Raw genomic sequence first — 19,635 nt, 5'->3', positions numbered from 1 at the left:
TCAACACTTGCTTTCTCCGTTCGTTCCCTGGTCCTTTCTAAGCGGGCGTCCCCGGTCGGTTGGTCCCAGTCGGCTATGGTTGCGCCAGTCGGAGAAAAGCAGTGAGCAGGGTCCTTGCATACCCCAGTCGGAGACATGGGGTCAGAGTCGGAGGCAGTGCTTTGCCAGGCCTTCTGGTCGGAGAGACCGTCCGGAGGCGGGCTGGAGACCGAAACGGGCGCTCCGGTCGAAGAGGTGGGCCGGAGTCGGAAGGCGGGTGCCTTTCCTCCTCGGCTAGACCTTCCGGTCGGTGATTGGATTGCCCTTCTAGCCTATCGTTTAGATACTTGGGCCGACCCACGAGTTGGGTGTTTGTCTGCTTGGGCTAAACCTTCGTTTAGGAAGCCGGTCCACAAGGGACCCCGGGTTTATGAACCTGACAGGAGCCCCCGAGCCCTCGGGCGGTTCGGGCAGAATCGTTGAAAGCTCTAGTTTGGTTTTGGTTAATTGATGAAACCCTAAGTGCTAACCTAGTTTATCAAAGAGATCATGAGATAGGTAGCACTACTCCAAGTGATGAAGCAATGACGAAGATCATGACAATGGTGATGGCATGGTTATGATCAAAGGCTTGAACTTGGAAAAGAAGAAAGAGAAAAACAAAAGGCTCAAGGCAATGGTATAAAATGTAGGAGCCATTTTGTTTCAGTGATCAAGACACTAAGTAAGTGTGATCACATTTAGGATAGATAGCCATACTATTAAGAGGAGTGAAACTCATATCGAAATGCGGTTATCAAAGTGCCCCTAGATTCTCTAATTCATTGCATATGCATTTAGGATCTAGTGGAGTGCTAACACCCTTGAAAATATTTGTGAAAATATGCTAACACATGTGCGCAAGGTGATACACTTGGTGGTTGGCACATTTGAGCAAGGGTGAAGGAGACAGAGATGAAAGAGGGTCAGTCTCGCTGTTTTACAACTGACCGGATGCTAGTCTCAGGGGGACCGGTGCATTCGGTTAGGCATGGCAGTGAAAACATGGCATCAGTCATGCGATCGGATGCTGGGCCTCTGACTGACCGGACGCTAGAAGGCAGCGTCCGGTCAGAGCTGATGTAGCTGCACAGAAGTCAGGGTAACTGACCGGACGCTGGCTGTGTCCGGTCAAGTGCGACCGGACGTGTTCGGTCGAAGAAATGCGTCTCTGGGAGCTTACTGAAAACGACCAGATGCTAAGGTCCAGCGTCCGGTCACTTTCTAACTGACGCGTCCGGTCATCACTTGACCATTGAGATTGGGCGATCGGCGTTTGAAGCCGATGACACGTGGCGCACATCGTACGACCGGACACTGAGGTCCAGCATCCGGTCAATCTAACCGGAGCCTCCGGTCGGCCCGTGTTTAGTACAGTGAGGAGCCCAATGGCTCTATTTCGTAGGGGCTTCTATTTAAGCCCCATGGCCGGCTCAAGCTCACTCTCTTGCACATTTTCATTGACATAGCAACCTTGTGAGCTTAGCCAAAGCCCTCCCACTCATCTCCATCATTGATCCATCATCTTTGTGAGATTGGGAGAGAATCCAAGTGTATTGCTTGAGTGATTGCATCTAGAGGCACTTGGTATTCATGTTGCGCTGCGGATTTCGCTTGTTACTCTTGGTGGTTGCCACCACCTAGATGGCTTCGTGCAGCGATGGAGGATCGGCACGAGTTGGTGATTGTTCGTGGCCGTCTTCAGTGATTGTGAGGGGAGTTGTACCTTCCCTGGCAGAGTGCCGAAAGGTAACTCTAGTAAATTGCTCGTGTCATTGAGTTACCTCACTTGTGGGTAGGTTCTTGCGGTGTCCAATCATGTGGACGAGGTTTGTGAAACACCTCTTAGCCATCAAACCACCAAGTGTTGGTCGACACAATGAGGACTAGCGTGTTGGCAAGCACGTGAATCTCGGGAGAAAAATCGGTTGTCTCTTGCCATTTGATATTCTCCCGGTGATTGGTGTCATATTCATCTTGTGATTGGTTCATTCCTCTACACGACGGTATAACCATCCTACTCACTCGTTTATATTCTTGCAAACTAGTTGCAGCAAGCTCTTTAGTGTAATTAGATTTGAGAGCTTGCTTTACTATTTAAGTTTGCTTAGTGGAGCTCTTTAGAGTAGAAAGATTGAGAGCTCTTAGTGAGTAGTATCATAGCAAGTTATGTGTCTAGCTATCATTGCAACTAGAATTGTGGGATAGGTGGCTTGCAACCCTTGTAGAGCTAGAGCAAGTTTGCATTTAGCTCTTTGTCATACTAATCAAATTGCTCTAGTCGATTTGTAGATTTTTAAATAGGCTATTCACCCCCTTCTAGCCATATTAGGACCTTTCAAGTGATATCAGAGCCGTGGTCACCGTTTGATTAAAGAACAACCTTGGTGTCAAATTATGGCTCAAGTTATATTCAACCATGTGGGGGGCAAACCACCGTTCTTTGATGGCATATGCTATGATTATTGGAAGAGAAAGATGAGGATGTATCTTGGTTCAATCAATGATCAAGTATGGGAAGTGACCGAGAATGACTATGCTATCATTGATCCCGATGATCCCACCAATCAAGATAAGATCAACAAGCAATGCAATACAATGGCTCTCAACACCATATACAATGCCATTGATTCCAAGGTGTTTGAGCAAATCAAGGATTGTAAAAGAGCAAATGAGGTGTGGAAGAGATTGGAGGAAACATATGAGGGCACAACGGCGGTGAAGAGTGCCAAGTTGTATATTCTCAAGGATAAATTGACAAGCTTCAAGATGAAGGAAGATGAGAGCATTCTAGAGATGTTTCATCATTTGCAAGTGATTGTCAATGATTTGAAGGCATTAGGAGAGAAGATCAAGGATGATGATGTCTCTCATCGGTTCTTGATGTGCCTACCTCCAAGATTTGAGATGTTGAGATTGCTCATCATAAGAGGAGGATTGAAGGAGATTACCCCTAATCAAGTACTAGGTGATGTCATGACCCAAGAGACATACCGTGTGGAAAGGGAGAGGGATGACAAGGATGACAAGAAGGAAGAAGAAGACAAGAAGAAGAAGAGTATAGCATTCAAGGCTAGCTCATCATCGTCCAAGAACAAGGGCAAGTCCAAGAAAGAATCAAGTGATGATGATGATCTTAGTGATATTGATGATGAAGCTATGGCCCTCTTTGTCCGCAAGATGGGAAAATTCATGAAGAAGAAGGGCTATGATGCAAGAAAGAGAAGAGATCACACCAAAAGCAAAGAATATGTGAGAAGATGCTACAATTACAAGAGCCCCGATCATGTTGTAGCAAATTATCCCTACAATAGTGATAATGATGAAGATGAGAAGAAGAAGCACAAGAAAGATAAGAATGAAAAGGAGAAGGAGAAGAGAATGACCTTCCAAAAGAAAAAGGGTGGAGGCTATGTAGTCACTTAGGATAGTGATGGCTCATCGAACAGTGATGACTCTAGTGATGATGGCAAGAAATCTATCAAGAAAGCACTAGCAAGCATCGCCATCAACAACAAGCCCTCCATCTTCGACACTCCATCGACATGTCTCATGGCAAAGCCTACCAAGGTAAAATATGATGAGAGTGATGATGATGAATGTGAAAGTGACTCTTGTAGGAATGATAATGATGATGAGGATGAGGATGAGGAGTACACCAAGGATCACTCATGCTACTCATGAGAGGCTAATGGAAGCCCATGAGAAGCTTGGCAAAGCTCACTCTAAGCTTGAAAAGGATCACTCATCTCTCATTGAGCAAGTCAAAGTGAAGGAAGCCAAGAAGGAGCAAGTAATCGTATCATGTGATGTGGGACTAACATGTGATCTTATTAATAAATCTTTTCATGAGTCCATTTTAGTTGCTCCCACTAACCCCTCTTGTAGCACTACCACTTCTACTTCACCTTTGAGTGATGGAATCACTTGTGATGCCTCACTAAAAGTGGAAAATGAGAACCTCAAGAAGGAGGTGAATGAGCTCACTCGTGCCTTAGGCAATGCCTATGGTGGAGATGCCCGCTTGCTAAAGTGCTTGGGTAGCCAAAGGTTTTCTCTCAACAAAGAGGGATTAGGCTATACCCCCAAAAAAGGCAAGGCGGCCTTTGTCACTCCCAAAGTTAGCTTTGTGAAGGACAATGGTCAGTTTTGCAATAGATGCAAGCAAGTTGGGCATATAGAGCAAGATTGCAAGATTAACAAGAACAAGCTACCTAATGTATCCTTAATTAAATTTGAATCTTGTTACACGCTTTTTAAGAGTGCCAATGGTGTGAAGGCTAAGTTCATTGGTACACCAATTGTGGGCCCAAAGAAGAAGGTCATTTTGGTACCAAAGACCTTGGTAACTAATCTACAAGGACCCAAGCAAATTTGGGTACCTAAAAAGAATTGATCTTCTCTTGTAGGTCAATTATAAAGCCAGAGGAAGGCATTGGGTGCTTGATAGTGGGTGCACACAACACATGACCGGTGATCCAAGAATGTTCAATTCAATCAATGAAAACAAGAGCAATGGGATTGATAGTATCACATTTGGTGACAATGGCAAAGGCAAGATCAAAGGGCTTGGTAAGATTGCAATATCCAATGACTTGAGTATTTCCAATGTGCTACTAGTAGAGAGCTTGAACTTCAACCTATTGTTGGTAGCTCAATTGTGTGATCTTGGTTTCTAGTGCATATTTGGTGTAGATGATGTAGAAATCATAAGTGTAGATGGCTCTAACTTGATATTCAAAGGATTTAGATATGAGAATCTATACTTAGTTGATTTCAATGCTAGAGAAGCTCAATTGTCAATATGTTTGATCACTAAGTCTAGCTTGGGATGGTTGTGGCATAGAAGGTTTGGTGATGTTGGAATGAAATAATTAAACAAGTTAATCAAGCATGACTTAGTTAGAGACTTGAAAGATGTCACTTTTGAGAAAGATAAGCTATATAGTGCATGTCAAGCCAGAAAGCAAGTTGGTAACACACATCCTAAGAAGAGTATGATGAGCACATCTAAGGCATTTGAGTTGATGCACATGGACTTATTTGGACCAACCACATACACTAGCATTGGTGGAAACAAATATGGATTTGTGATTATGGATGATTTCACTAGATATACATGTGTCTTCTTTCTTAGTGACAAGAGTGATGTGTTTGCAACATTCAAATCTTTTGTTAAGGGTATTCACAATGAGTTTGAAACAACAATCAAGAAAGTTAGAAGTGACAATAAAAGTGAGTTCAAGAATACTAGAATTGATGAGTTATGTGATGAATTTGGAATTAGACATCAATTCTCGGCCAAGTATACTCCTCAATCAAATAGGCTAGTTGAAAGAAAGAATAGAACCTTGATTGATATGGCAAAATCAATGTTGAGTGAGTACAATGTGAGTCATTCATTTTGGGCCGAAGCAATCAACACGGCTTGCTATTATAGCAACCGACTCTATTGTCACCCCATGATGGAGAAGACACCTTATGAGCTATTGAATGGAAGAAAGCCAAACATAGCATACTTTTGGGTATTTGGTTGTAAATGCTATATATTAAAGAAAGGCACTAGATTGAGCAAGTTTGAAAAGAAATGTGACGAAGGTTTCTTGCTTGGTTACTCCACTACTAGCAAGGCTTATAGAGTTTGGAATTTATCTAGTGGTACTCTTGAGGAGGTTCATGATGTGGAGTTTGATGAAACAAATGGTTCCTGAGAGGAAGATGAGAATCTAGATGATGTAAAAGGCACTCAATTGGTCAATGTAATGAAGAACATGGACATTGGTGATATAAGGCCTAGAGAGGTGATTGTTGTTGAAGATGACAAGAATCAAGTGCTCTCTAACTCAAATAAACAAGCTAGTGGTTCTCATGATCAAGTTCAAGCAAGAACTAGTGATGACAAAATGCAAGATCAACAACAAGTGGCTAGTTCATCATCTCAACCAAGTGATCAATCAAATGCAAGCAATCAAGTGCAAGTGCTTCAACCAACCAATGTTGCAAGAGATCATCCATTAGACACTATCATTGGTGATATTTCAAGAGGTGTGCAAACTAGATCAAGATTGGCTTCATTTTGTGAGCATTTCTCATTTGTGTCATCCATTGAACCTAAAAAGATAGATGAAGCTTTGAGGGATATTGATTGGGTCAATGCTATGCATGAAGAGCTAAACAACTTTATAAGAAACCAAGTATGGGAGTTAGTTGAGAGGCCTAAGGATCATAATGTGATTGGAACCAAGTGGGTCTTTCAGAACAAGCAAGATCAAGATGGGATAGTAATAAGGAACAAAGCAAGATTAGTGGCTTAAGGTTACACTTAAGTTGAAGGTCTTGACTTTAGAGAAACATATGCCCCGGTTGCAAGATTGGAAGCAATTAGGATCTTGTTAGCCTATGCTTGTGCCTACAACATCAAGTTGTATCAAATGGATGTGAAGAGTGCATTTCTCAATGGGTACATCAATGAGCTTGTATATATTGAGCAACCTCCCAGTTTTGAAGATGAAAAGAAGCCCAACCATGTTTACAAGTTGAGAAAGGCTTTGTATGGATTGAAACAAGCACCTAGAGCATGGTATGAGAGATTGAGGGATTTCCTACTCTCTAAGGGATTCAAGATGGGAAAGGTTGACACCACTCTCTTCACCAAGAAGCTTGGAAATGACTTGTTTGTAATACAAATCTATGTTAATGATATCATATTTGGATCAACAAATCAAGATTTTTGTGAGGAGTTTGGCAAGATGATGTCAAGTAAGTTTGAGATGTCCATGATTGGAGAGCTTAGTTACTTCCTTGGTCTCCAAATCAAGCAAATGAACAATGGCACATTTGTGAGTCAAAGCAAGTATATCAAGGACATGCTCAAGAAGTTTGGAATGGATGATGCTAAAGCTATTAGTACACCAATGGGGATAAGTGGAAGCTTGGATAGTGATGCTAGTGGCAACATGGTGGATCAAAAGATGTATCAGTCTATGATTGGAAGCCTACTCTATGTGACTGCATCAAGGCTGGATGTGATGTTTAGTGTATGCATGTGTGCTAGATTCCAAGCCTCACCAAGAGAAAGTCATTTGAAAGCAATAAAGAGAATATTGAGGTACTTAAAGCATACACAAAATGTTGGATTGTGGTATCCCACAGGAGCAAGATTTTAGTTGATTGGATATTCGGACTCCGATTATGCGGGATGCAAAGTTGAGAGAAAGAGCACATCGGGCACATGTCAACTATTATGAAGATCTCTTGTGTCTTGGTCATCAAAGAAGCAAAATAGTGTAGCACTTTCAACCGTCGAAGCGGGGTACATTTCAGCCAGTAGTTGTTGTGCTCAATTACTTTGGATGAAGACTACTTTGAGTGACTTTGGAATTAGATTCAAGCAAGTGCCATTGCTATGTGACAATGAGAGTGCCGTAAAGCTCACCAACAACCCAGTTCAACATTCAAGAACAAAGCATATTGATGTCCGCCATCATTTCATAAGAAATCACCAACAAAAAGGGGACATTTGCATTGAGAGTGTGGGCACCGAAGATCAACTTGCTGATATATTCACCAAGCCACTTGATGAAAAGAGGTTTTGCAAGCTAAGGAATGAATTGAACATACTTGACTTCTCTAATATGTGTTGATGCACCCCCCCCCAATTTATATGACATGCCTCTCCTTCGAGCAATCCAAGTAAAAGTTGATTGGCATGGCATACATCCTTGCTAAGGACATGATTAGTGCATCTAGACATATTTCACATTTGAATAGCATTATTCATGAAAATCAAATGAATTTGATGCTTGTATGGTACCACTATTGCTTGTATGTTTGAAATGATCTAGTGGTAGCATATGACATGTTTGTGGGCTTGTAAACCTAGTGTTTGATCTATAAAATAAGCTATAAGTGTTTAACTCAACATGGTACAAGATAACCCTTATTTGGAGGTGTGAAGAAGCTTGTCCTTGGATCAAACCGAGTTAAATAACTTTTGCAAGTAATCTAGATTGAACCAATTTGGGAAAATGATCCTCATTTTACATGGTTTTCACCCCAACCTATCTATAATTTGAACCTATCTACACTTTAAGTCTTTGTGGTCTTTAATGACAAAGGGGGAGAAATAGTGTACAAAGATAGTGAAAAGATGACAAGATAAGGGTGAGATAAAATATGACAAAGAAATGGGATCAATTAAAATTTTGAGCATACAAGTAGGGGGAGCAAGCTCATAAACTTGTATGATGCATTTGAATGTGCATTTCATATATTTGCTTGCATGGCACAAGTTTTAAAGTTCAAAATCCATGCTTGTGTGGTGTATGCTAATTGTAGATTTGAATGATGAAATGAAAATCTAGCATGCATAGGTCATCTAATGATTTCATTCCAGTGTATTTACAAGTGGTATCTAGTTATCAAGTGGTATCTAGCTAAAGTAACTAGACTTATGTTTATCATATGGAAATTAGACCCTTACTTGTAATATTGATCTCATGGGGTATTCTAGTTTTTATGTATGTCTAGTTACTAATGGTGCTAAGGATGGTATAATGGTGCACTCCGATTGGTATCACGTTTCAAAGGTCCATCTCTTATACCTTAGCATCATTTGGTAGAAATTGTCTCCTATATTTCCTATCTAAGCATATGTGCAAAGCTACAATCCAAACTCTTAGCACATATATAGGGGGAGCAATTGCTACCATATGGAGTTCATGAAACTTGTCCATATCCTTTACACATGGTAAATATGCTTGGGAAAGCAACATGGATTCAACTAAACTTTGATTCATATCTTTGTATAAGGGTTGTCATCAATTACCAAAAAGGGGGAGATTGAAAGCTCTAGTTTGGTTTTGGTTAATTGATGAAACCCTAAGTGCTAACCTAGTTTATCAAAGAGGTCATGAGATAGGTAGCACTACTCTAAGTGATGAAGCAATGACGAAGATCATGACAATGGTGATGGCATGGTTATGATCAAAGGCTTGAACTTGGAAAAGAAGAAAGAGAAAAACAAAAGGCTCCAGGCAAAGGTATAAAATGTAGGAGCCATTTTGTTTTAGTGATCAAGACATTAAGTAAGTGTGATCACATTTAGGATAGATAGCCATACTATTAAGAGGAGTGAAACTTGTATTGAAATGCGGTTATCAAAGTGCCACTAGATGCTCTAATTCATTGCATATGCATTTAGGATCTAGTGGAGTGCTAACACCCTTGAAAATATTTGTGAAAATATGCTAACACATGTGCACAAGGTGATACACTTGGTGGTTGGCACATTTGAGCAAGGGTAAAGGAGATAGAGATGAAAGAGGGTCAGTCTCGCTGTTTTACAACTAACCGGACACTGGTCTTAGGGGGACCGGTGCGTCCGGTCAGGCGTGGCAGTGAAAACCTGGCGTCGGTCATGCGACTGGACGCTGGGCCTCTGACTAATCGGACGCTAGAAGGCAGCGTCTGGTCAGAGCTGACGTTGCTGCACAGAAGTTAGGGTAACTGACCGAACGCTGGCTGTGTCCGGTCAAGTGCGACCGGACATGTCTGGTTGAAGAAATGCGTCTCTGGGAGCTTACTGGAAACGACCAGACACTGAGGTCCAGCGTTCGGTCACTTTCTAACTGACGCATCCGGTCATCACTGACCGTTGAGATCGGGCGATCGGCGTTTGAAGCCGATGACACATGGCACACATCGCACGACCAGACGCTGAGGTCCAGCGTCCGGTCAATCTGACCGGAGCGTCCGGTCAGCCCGTGTTCAGTACAGTGAGGAGCCCAACGACTCTATTTCATAGGGGCTTCTATTTAAGCCCCATGGCCGGCTCAAGCTCACTCTCTTACACATTTTCATTGACATAGCAACCTTGTGAGCTTAGCCAAAGCCCTCCCACTCATCTCCATCATTGATCCATCATCTTTGTGAGATTGGGAGAGAATCCAAGTGCATTGCTTGAGTGATTGCATCTAGAGGCACTTGGTATTTGTGTTGCACTGTGGATTTTGCTTGTTACTCTTGGTGGTTGCCACCACCTAGACAGCTTGGTGCAGCAGTGGAGGATCGGCACGAGTTGGTGATTGTTCGTGGCCGTCTCTGGTGATTATGAGGGGAGTTGTACCTTCCCCAGCGGAGTGCCGAAAGGTAACTCTAGTAAATTGCTCGTGTCATTGAGTTACTTCACTTGTGGGTAGGTTCTTGCGGTGTCCAATCGTGTGGATGAGGTTTGTGAAACACCTCTTAGCCGTCGAACCACCAAGTGTTGGTCGACACAACGAGGACTAGCGTGTTGGCAAGCACGTGAATCTCGGGAGAAAAATCGGTTGTCTCTTGCCATTTGATATTCTCCTGGTGATTGGTTTCATATTCATCTTGTGATTGGTTCATTCCTCTACACGGCGGTATAACCATCCTACTCACTTGTTTATATTCTTGCAAACTAGTTGCAGCAAGCTCTTTAGTGTAATTAGATTTGAGAGCTTGCTTTACTATTTAAGTTTGCTTAGTGGAGCTCTTTAGAGTAGAAAGATTGAGAGCTCTTAGTGAGTAGTATCATAGCAAGTTGTGTGTCTAGCTATCATTGCAACTAGAATTGTGGGATAGGTGGCTTGCAACCCTTGTAGAGCTAGAGCAAGTTTGCATTTAGCTCTTTGTCATACTAATCAAATTGCTCTAGTCGATTTGTAGATTTTTAAATAGGCTATTCACCCCCCTCTAGCCATATTAGGACCTTTCAACCATCTGGGGGGTTTTTTGTGTTGCCAGCGGGGGAGGTTTTTGTTTTGTCAGTAGGTGCGTGCGAGCACACCCACGGGTGTAGCCCCCGAGCCCCTGGGCGATTCAGGCAGAATTGTCTGGGGGTGTTTGTCAGCAGGCGTGTGTGCGTGCTTTTTAGTCGAGATGGAGTTTGTCAACTAAGGCGTCGTTGCGCAGCCGAGACGGTTAGTTCTTTAGGGATCGGGTGAGATGGAGCTCGTGGATCCTGGCGTCAATGCGTGCAGTGGGATCGGGTGAGGCAGTTAGTCAAGGGATCAAATAAGATGGAGCTCGCTGGTCCTGGTGTCGGTGTGCGCCTTGGGATCGGGTGAGTCGAAGTCATGGATCCTGGCCTTGGTGCAGTCTGTGCAGCTAAGGTAGTTAGTTAGTTAGTTTAGAGATCGGTTGAGACGGAGCTCACTAATCCTGGCGTAGGTGCGCGCTGTGGGATTGGGCAAGTCGGAGTTGTGGATCCTGATGGGGCGAGTTCGGGGTCACAGACCTAGGTAGTTTGGGAGTGCAGTCAAAGCATAGCCGGTTGGGGTGAGTTCAGGGTCGTAGACCTAGGCGTTTTGTGTCTTGAGCCCCCGAGCCCCGTTGGGCTTTTAATAGGGGTCGGTTTTGAGTTGTGTGCGTTACCCTGTCCTTGGTTCTTCACAACTGGAGGGGCTGAGTTTTGTCGCTTGTTCCGATCGCTCGGGCTCGAGTGACGCGCTCGGTGAGTTCGCTAATGGGTATGATTGAGTGGAATCTAGGTCCGTCGTTCATGATGGGGTTGGCATAGCCCTCTTGTGACATTCCACTGCTCCTTTACCTGCAACCCGGTAGATGCCTGGGTCGTTCCAGAGACTGACCCGTGTGGCCTAATGGCCTCCCCTCGATGGAGATTCTGTGGGCTTTGCAGAGGCTTAGGATCGAACGAGAAGGTTTGAGATGACCCTGTCTGCCAGACTGGGCAAGGGCCACATGGGGATCATCTATGTTTTCTCCCCTAGCTCTGTCGTTGCTCATGTCGAATGAGACAACTGCCGCTTCGTGACGCAACACGAAGCGTCGTGATGCATTTCGCTGCATGTGTGATGCTTAGTTCCCGAGCTCTCAGGTGGTTCAGTGCCCGAATTGTCTGGGGGCACAGGCGTATGGGATGAATGCGCGTATGGATGTATGAAATGATTTATAAAAATAGAGGGGGTCGGTAGTGTTACCTTGATGACTCGAGTGATGGGGTTTGAAGAGCTCTAGTCAGAAATGTCCGACCGGGACTCGTGCTCGTCATTCGTGACGGAGTTGTCATGGCCTACATGGGGCGTTCCTTTGATCCTTACCTATCTCTCGGTATTTTTCATGAACAGTTTGTTTGACTTTAAGAAGCTCGACGGTCTTTTCTAGCGGAGATCTCGTTTTGGTTTTTTCTAAGTCCTGCCTGGGGATATGGAGAGCCGCCTATGTGTGGTGGCACTTTGGTTCTTGTGCCCGGCGTGCGGTAGTGGCTGGCGTGCGGTAGTTGTGGGCCAGACCCATGCCATGTCCCATCTGATTAGGAGTTGTTCCGTCGGGCAGGGCACGTCTCATCGGTCAGGGCGCGTCTCATCTACATTAAATGGGAAAGAGAGAGGGTTTTTGCTCCGCCATTTCGACTTTCTTGATCGGCATGCCCTCCCCTAACTGTTGTACCCTTTTCCTTAAGTAGGAGAAGGGAGAAGGTTTCTGCCCTGTTCTTTCGCCTATTCCTCATCTGTCGTCTCCTTTCCTTTTCCTTCTTGTCGTGAGCGTTCTTGAGAGCCGTGGTGGTTTCTAGGAAAGAAAAGGGAGAGAGCGAGGGAGAAGAGAAAAACTCACCAATCCTTTTGTGATCCTGGAGCGAAATGTCGGACTAGAGGTCGTCTACTGTGAGGGAGTCGGTGTTGAAGGCCTTCGTCGCAAAGGGGTTTCTGCCGCCGAAGGAGGTGGCGCATAGGAGGGCTCTCGGGAGGGAGGAGTTCCCACAACCTCGGCCTGACAAGGTGGTTTCCTTTCTCACCTTCCATGAGTGCGAGTTAGGATACCCTGCACACTAATTCCTATGTGGGCTCCTCAATGAGTGGGGTCTAAAGCTGCAGCACCTTAATTCGATGGGGGTGCTGCACATCACTGACTTCGTCACTGTCTACGAGGCTTTCCTCGGGATGGAGCCGTATGTGGACTTCTTTCGGCGGCTGTTCTCTAGGAGAGCTTTGATGGTGGGGAATCCGGCCGAGGTCGCACTGGTGGGGGGTTTTGCCCTGCAGAGGCAACCGAGCGCGGGAGGCTCGTATCCCGCATACATCCCCTACGACTCCAACCGGGGGTGGCATGGGGAGTGGTTTTATATCAGGAATCTGATAGAGGCGCCGTTCCCAGCATTCATCGGTGGGAGGCCAGAGAAGCAGGACAGTTGGTCGTGGGGTTGTGCCTATAAGGAGAAGAAGAAGGTGGAGATCATCGAGGAGGAGCTCTGGAAGCTCATGCGGCGCGGCCTTGATGGGGTGCGGGTGTTCCACAACCTTTACCGCCGCCGAGTTGCGCCATTGGCGAAGAGGACACAGCCGATGTGGAAGTACAACGGCCCATCAAACTCGGACCGTGCGTCGCCAGAGGAGCTGCCGGACGACGAGGTCTGGAGTCGCCTTGGCCGGGTGCTGTAGCTGAAGCCCAAAGAGAGAGTCGATGGGAAGCCCACACCTTTCAACTCCGCGATCGTGTCCAGATTGGTATGCTCCCTTCTATTTAGTCCGTGCTTCTTCCTCTTGATTTTGAGCCACCCATTCCATAGGGGCTTGGAGTTTACAAGTCCTAGCCACACCTTCCCATGGGACCAGAGGGCATGGCCTGACAGGTCACCCAGAAGGAGGTGGTGGATGCCAGGAAGAAGAAGAGAACCAGGGAGGTTCGACGGAAGCAAGAGAAGGAGTAGGAGATCGCTCGGTATGTGAAGGCCAGGGAACGTAGGAGCGATGTCGAGTCGGAGCACACATCAGAGGATCCCATAGATGTGGATGACATGGTTTTCTCTGAGGAGGAGGAAAGTCGGGAGGTCATTGTGACCTCGACAGAGCATCATGACCCTACGGCGATGTTCGCTGGTGATGAGTAGGAGGCAGAGAGGCGCGCAGTGGTTCTCGTGCCGAGGAAGCGTGCGGTGAGCACGGACGCCATTGGCAAACGGGAGGCAAAGCGAACGCGATCACCGCGCCCCTTGGTGGTGTCGTCGGTCCTGTCACCGCCTGCCACGGACGTGGCTGAGCAAGCTAGGCAGTCCGAGGAGCAGAATGGCACCCGTGCATCGCCGGGACTAGTGCCAGCGTGCGACTCGCAGCCAAAGGATGCCTCGCCTGCCGTGGACGCAGTCGAGCAAGCCGGGCGGTCTGAGGAGTGGACTGGCACTCGTGCATCACGTGACTCACAGACAGAGGATGCCCCACCTGCTGCTCCGGTCAGGGAGTCCTGAGCCGAGGGTCATGGCGACCCATAGGCCGGGCAGGAGCTGGCTGGGATGACTTTGCCCCTGGCTAAAGTGAGGGGGTGTGGGTCGTAGCCTAGGGGTGGTCCTTGCCCTATAGGCCCATCGACATCGGGTCTTGCCTTCAGAGTCGTGCCGCTCACCTCCCGGTACATTTTTCTTTGTTTCTTTTTGATCTTTTGATGTTGAGTCTTTTTGGAGTGTGACTTACCTGCACTTTTTGTCAGTGGCCGGGCGATGATGGGGTTGAGCATCGCCCCAACTCCCATGTAGGAGACTTGGAGGCCCACCCTACAGCGTGTCGTGGCGAGCGGTGGGGGGAACGGGGTGGCCGTGATGAACCCTTTCCTTCTGGGGGTGGTGCCCTAGGGTCAGCTGCTGGTATGGTGGCAGCGGTGGCATCAGCATTGGCGGCGACCCTAGTGCTGACGGCAGAGGTCGCATCGGAGGTAACTCTCATGGCCTCTCCTCCACCAGTTGCGGCGAAAGAGGAGAGGGAGACCGAGCTCCCTGCCTCACCGGGTGGAGGGCTTCATGGCTCACCCTCATGGTCGGAGCCAAAGGCACCGGGGGGGGGACATGGCTAGGACGGAGTCGGAACGCCCAGCGGCAGCCCGCACAACCAAGGTGGTGGATATCTCGTTCGACGACGAGGCTGATGACATGGTGGAGCTATCGGTGTCATTGCAGGAGCTGGCGGTGGTTCAATCGGAGGCTGGGCCCTACGGCGGGCTGCCGGAGGGTGACCTAGAGTGGCACTGCCCTGAGGACCCAGCAAAGGTGTGGTTCGTCCTTTGGGATTCCCGGGAGTGTCAGCTCTGGGACATCCTTGGGGGAAAGGACTCGCCATGGTGTCCGAACTCGCCAACCTATCCGCGAAGCTCGGGGACACCTAGGAGAGGGTTAAGTCCGCCTAGCAGTTAGTTGAGGTTGACCTACAGCTCGTCGTGGAGGTGAGTTTCCCGTATTTGTCCTTGACCTCTCAATCTTTTGTTGGTTACCTCAGCATGCTTGTTTTTCATAGAGTTTGAAGGAGATGTCATCCTGTAAGTCTCACTTCCTCCGGATGGAGCATGCCTGGGTGGCTGAGCTTGAGCGTCAGCTAGAGTCCGCTCGCCGCGAGTCCCAGGACCAGGTGGCCAAGGCGACCATGGCGTGGGTGGAGGGGCAGCGTGCAGCAGAGCGGGTGACCGCCGCCAAGCGAGGGTTTGAGGTGGCAAAGGCCCACCAGGTGGAGACCGAGGCAGGGTTGCGGACATCCCTGGTGGACACCGAGGCAGCACTCTAGAAATCCCTAGAGACCCTTGAGTCAGAGCGGAGGGCCTTGGTGTCGGAGCGGAATGCCCTGGAGTTGGCGCGAAAGGCCCTGGAGTTAGAGCGGAAGGCCCAGTTGGAGGCAGACCAGGAAGTGCTCGCGCTTTAGGGCCAAGTGATGGGGACAGAGGAGGCAAGCTCCTAGCTACGCGAGCAGGTGGCCCGGCAGGCAGAGGAATTCTCCACCCTTGAGAACTTCTGCGTCGGTACGTACCTTTTATGTTTTTCCTCGTGTTGGTTTCTTCCTTCAGCTTGTTTCTGAGCTTATCGCCCTTCTTTAGGAGCTGGGCGGAAAGGTGAAGTCGCTGGAGCGGGACCTGGAGACAGTCAAGGTGACTTTCAGTTGGAATGCAGAGGAGCTGGCCAAGTCCCATGAAGAGCGACGTGCTCTTAAGGGAGAACTTGACTAGATCCACAACGTTGCCTAGCTTATCGTCTCGGAGGTCTTCGGGTCGGCGCCAAGCACTAGCGCGCCCGCCGTCCAGCTAGCGGAGGTCCCTAATGCGATCTGGAACCTTATCACAAGTGGGCTATTCTACGGAGCATTGGGGTGTTGACCTCGGTGGCGACATACCACCCAAACCTAGACTTCACCACTATCTACAGTGGGTACGCTGATGGCTTGAGCACGGAGGACATCCAAACGCTCAGGGAGAGCTTGCTGCTGCATGTGAGGTTGGTGGCAGAGCAAGTCTCTGCATAGTGGGTGATGGATGTTCACCGTGAAGACATGGCCAGAAGCGTGCGTCGGGAGGATGTTGCCCAGCCTGTGGATGGCATGGGGCCTGGGTCAGAGGTGGACATCGCTCCGGCTTCGACCGAGCCGAATGTCATCCCGCCGGGGAGTGAATAGCCCAAGCCTTCGCCGGTCGCACCGACAGCAGATGCCGCCGAGCCACCCTAATAGCTTGTAAAGTATAAGTAGTTTAGTAGATGTAAAAAATTGTAAGTTTATGGGGGAGGCCCCGTGTAAACGTTCTTGTGTACTTAATGACTACAGTCGGTTTTGTTTTTTGTGATGGAGTCACTCCATTCGGGAAAGCTTGTCCCTTTCGTTCCTTAGTTTTCCCTTAGCATAATTTTGTTTTTTATTCTTTCTTTCTCGTACTTGTCAGTTTGTCCCATAGGCTGCAACCTTGGGAGCCCAGGGCATGGCCCGCGAGGCTCAGCTACTCATAACCGTAGGTAAAGGCGGGGTGTGATTGGTCGGAATGTTTTGAAGCAAAGCTACGTAAGGTAAATTAAAGGAACAAACTACCCTTTTGTTCAGGTAGGAAGGAGTTTCACCATATGATAGCAAACAAAAAAGAGAGGTAGTAGTGCACCCTCGTGGAGCCCCGAAGCGACCCGGGCCAAAAAGTGTTCGGGTCAGGGTGCTCTTATAGGAGCAAACGCTAAGTAACCAACAGTAAGACTAAAATTTAGGGGAAGAAAAATGACATAGCTATTCCAAGAGTTTAGTGAGAATGTCGTCGTTGTCATCCTTCAGTCGGTAGGCGTCCGGTCGGATCAATTCAACCTTCAGTCATCCGGATCCTTGCCCGCTACGCCCCCTTTCTTGGTCGCTGCTTCTTCACCTTTTTCTTCCTTTGGCCCGCCGGCCTGCCGCAGAAGGCGCTTGAGGAGCTCGCAGTCCTTGTAGAGGTGTTTGATAGGGTAGTCGTGGTTGGTGTATGGGCTCTCCATGAGATCGTGGAAGTGGCCCAGAGGGTCCTGCTGGGGCTGCTTGCCCATGTGATCAGCCATGGTGACCAACACGGAGTTGGCCGGTCGGCGGTGATCTTTTCTGTTCTTTTTCCCCTTCTGCTTGGAGGGGCCCTCATCCTGATCCTGGCGCTTGGCCTTGCCTTTTCCTCGGCCTCTGTTGGAGCGCGGTGGGAGCGACGCTTACTGGAGGTGTTGGACAAAGGTCCGTGGTCCTAGGCCATCAGGGCTGGGACTCCGGTCGCTGCTGCGTGCGTCTCGGCTTGGTCCGAGTCGCGTGTATATAGGCGGTCGGTGTGGAGTGGTCATCAAGTCAAGACGAGGTGCCAATGTGGCGTCTTGTGCCACGCTTGGCAGTTGTAGTGGTGAGCGAGTGGAGCGACTCAACTGCAGCGTCCCCATTCCCCTGGCGGGGAGTGAGGCCGCGAGTCGGTATCGCGATATGGAGCTCTCCGCTTATTGAACGGTGGCGGTCTCCACTAGTGCCCGGAGGTTCCAGTGGATCGCCTGTTCCTGAGGATCGTTCGGCTCGGACAGGCCGCACAGAAGCATTGCCACAGCGATGATGTTCTGATTGGCCTGAGTGAACTATGGGGGATCGTTCCCCCTGCCCATGGCGTTGCGCTGGACCCGACAGGCATGACCCCGGGCGCCGCTCGCCGGTCTATGCGCACGGGGCGCAGTGTGGTGCGCCGAGTGCGCTGGCGCAGTCGGTGGCTGGTGCAGCCGCTGTTGTCGTGGTTCCTCGCCGTGCTCCCATGTGAGCTTGGGGGTCTCCGCACGATGGTCTGAGAGGGGCATGAGTTTGCAAGGACTCCGTTACCACCGGTGGCTGTCCCAGAGCGTCCGCCATAGCGCACTCCCAAGACGGACGGTGGCTAGGCGCCATGTTGCCGATGCTAGAGCTGTCACTCTCAACATCGTCATCGATGAGGTCGAGGAAACAAGTGAGAGCATAGCTGGCCATCCCCACAAATTTGGACTAAGAGGGGGCGACGCCGGCATCCTTCGGAGCCCTAGGCGTACGCGTCCGTGAGAGACGTGAGGCCGTAGGGGAACCGGTCGTATGGCGGTCGTGATGGGGACAACGGTGTCCCTCCGTGTAATTGGTGGAAGATAGAAAATAGCAAGTAAATAACAACATGTACATTACTCATAGCGGGGTTTGAGCAGAGAGTTTGCTCAGAATGAAGCACGGATGCCGCGTCGTCGAAGTCGTGCATCTCGAAGTCGATGGAGGGTGCCCCTCCGTCGGGTGCCGAAACAAGTGCCTCATCGCGGAGGTGTAGTACGCCGAGCCAGACGACAACGAAGTCCAGGCTTCCGAGGAGGAAGGCCTGGGATGGCTCGAAGATGGGTGGAACCCACGTCCCAACAGGTGGGCACGGGAAACTCCAGTGAGCCGAAGCGAATCGTATCGCCAGAGCCCGCCATGGCGAAGGTGGCGGAAAAGTGGGTCATCCGATGACTAAAAAGTATTGAACGTACAGCGTCTTCCCCACGGATGGCGCCAAGCCGCCAACTGTCGGTGCAGAAAGTGACCAACAAGTAAATATTTGTAGTTTTGTCGTACATTGTGATCGGAGGTGGCCTAGCACTCAATGACACAGGGTTTATACTGGTTCAGGCAGCATGCCCTACGTCCAGTTTTAGTCGGTCGATGACTTTATTCCTGAGTCCAGGTGCTCAAAGTTTGCAGTGGGGTTACAAACGAGAAGGAGAAAGATGGGGTGTACGAGAGGTCCGGCCGAACTCCGGTCGGAAGGGCCGAGAGCGACAGGAGCTCCGCTACGAGCTATGTGTTCAAGCGTGTGCTTAAGGTTCGAACCTGGCGGTTCTGTGGTTGTGAACTAGTAAACTTGGTCGATCTAATGAATCTGGATTCACCTTAATGCTGGAAGAGAGCACACCCCCTTTTATAGATAAAGAGGATAGCCTTACAAGTAAGAGGGAGAGAGTACGTATACATCTAAGTCTTGTTGCCCACGCCGGCGGGTACAGGATGATGGTAGGCGCCCATAACACTGTTGGATGTCGGATGCACGTGGGAGGCTGTGTCGTTTTGTTTGGGTATGGCAGATGTCGGTACCTGCTATACTGTTGATGCCCAGAGGCATGTGAGGAGTTTTACCATGTTTACTCGGTACGGTAAATGCCGGCGCCCACAACACTATCGATGCCCAGAGGCATGTGGGAAGCCTTACCGTATAGAAGTTAATGGCGCCCACAATACTGTAGGAGAAATGTCGGCGCCTACAACACTGTTTGTGTTAGGGTGGTTGCAGAGTACTGTTCCTGCAGGTGTACAGGGTACTGCCCCTGGTATCGTGGTTTGACTTGTGCGCCCTGCCTTGCTTTCT

This window comes from Miscanthus floridulus, chromosome 17 (genome assembly GCF_019320115.1).
Source record: "Miscanthus floridulus cultivar M001 chromosome 17, ASM1932011v1, whole genome shotgun sequence".
NCBI classification, from domain to species: Eukaryota; Viridiplantae; Streptophyta; class Magnoliopsida; order Poales; family Poaceae; genus Miscanthus; species Miscanthus floridulus.
This window is presented reverse-complemented; position numbering follows the sequence as displayed.